This window comes from Nanorana parkeri, unplaced genomic scaffold (assembly GCF_000935625.1).
Source record: "Nanorana parkeri isolate BGI_ZX_2015 unplaced genomic scaffold, ASM93562v1 scaffold426, whole genome shotgun sequence".
Lineage (NCBI taxonomy): Eukaryota > Metazoa > Chordata > Amphibia > Anura > Dicroglossidae > Nanorana > Nanorana parkeri.
Window position 1 is genome coordinate 157,699 of NW_017306694.1, and position 1,379 is coordinate 159,077.

At 39.8% G+C, this 1,379-nt stretch overlaps 1 protein-coding gene across 1 annotated transcript in view; it reads right to left on the reverse strand.

Moving 5' to 3' along the window:
• Positions 1-490, reverse strand: part of ABCC9 (ATP binding cassette subfamily C member 9) — an 81,052-nt gene extending 80,562 nt beyond the window's left edge. Inside the window, exon 1 of the mRNA XM_018560013.1 lies at positions 255-490. The gene's annotated coding sequence lies outside the window, so the exon portion shown is untranslated. The remainder of the gene's footprint in view (positions 1-254) is intronic.
• Positions 491-1,379: the final 889 nt, after the last annotated feature.

A 1,379-nucleotide genomic window follows, 5' to 3' on the forward strand; every position in this document is an offset into this window, starting at 1 on the left:
CAATCTACACACTACTGAAATCTATAATCCAGCACCACTGGGGGGGTCTCCAGTCTCCACACATATTGCAATCTATAATCTGTGAATTCTGGGGTTCTCCAATCTACCCACATACTATAATCCAGCACCCCTGGGGGGGTCTCCGATCTACAAACATACTGAAGTCTATAATTCAGCATGCCTGGTCATCTCCAGTCTACACACACATATAGCACACGACATCCTTATACAGATTAAAATTTCCTTGACTTTACCTTGCGGAGGGCTCCAATTGGGGGTCAGTCTCCGGGGGTCTCTATCACACACACACACTTAGCCCTGGATTGGAGTATTTTTAGTCTCCGGCTGTAATACAGAGGGGGTTGTCTTCACACACAAGACAGGGAAATCTCCAGGTGGAGGTCAGTCTCTGGGGGTCTCTGGAAGACGCTCCAAGCTCTGGCTGGAAGTATTTTTAGCTGCTGAGATCAGTTGCTGCTGCTCCTCTCAGTCTCCTCTCTCCACTTATTTGGAGTTGTGAGAATGCAGAGCCAGGAAACTGGACGGGCAGCAGATGGGGGATCCTGGACTGGGGGTGTCCCCTATACATTGCATCACTTGTACTGTATGAGCATGTCTGAGGACTGCATGTGCATTACTTATTTGTGGCATGATCCTTGTTTATGACATTTCTTTTTATCATTGGGAGATAAGGTCATGTGACTGTGGTTATTATCGCCTGAGCCAAGCCAGAAACACGACAGTCACCAACACATGTGACTTATGTCTCTTTTACTTGTTCCTATATGTTACATACAGTATGTCTACATTGTATGAAACATGAACATGTACAAAATTATTATTATGATCCTTGTTATATAACATGATCATTATTCTATACATGTATGGCAAAGCTGACTACAGACAACTTACATACCAAACATATGTGACACAGGCGGGAGATCTGTCTATACAGTACACGCATGTTACATTCCGGGCGCACTATACATTTGTGACCATCGCTTCAGAAATCTGTTCACACGTGTAATGTTTTGAAACATTTGTTGAAGACAAAAAAAAATTGAACATGAAACAACATATATACTGTAATCATTTGTATATTACTTACTGTATGTAACATTGTATAAGTCTTTATATTATATATGTAACATGTTCACTTACATACAACATATCCTACCTGCTATCTGATATACAATGCTGACAGCGCCATCTGCCTGCAAACCATAATACCGCCATTCATAGAAAGTGAGTCTATATAACATGTATAATGTATATATAATATCAGTTTATCTTTTTAAAACAAATAACTTTTATTATGAATCATTAAAATATTTAAACATAAATGATAAAAAAACAAGTCACACAGTTTCCTGTGGAAC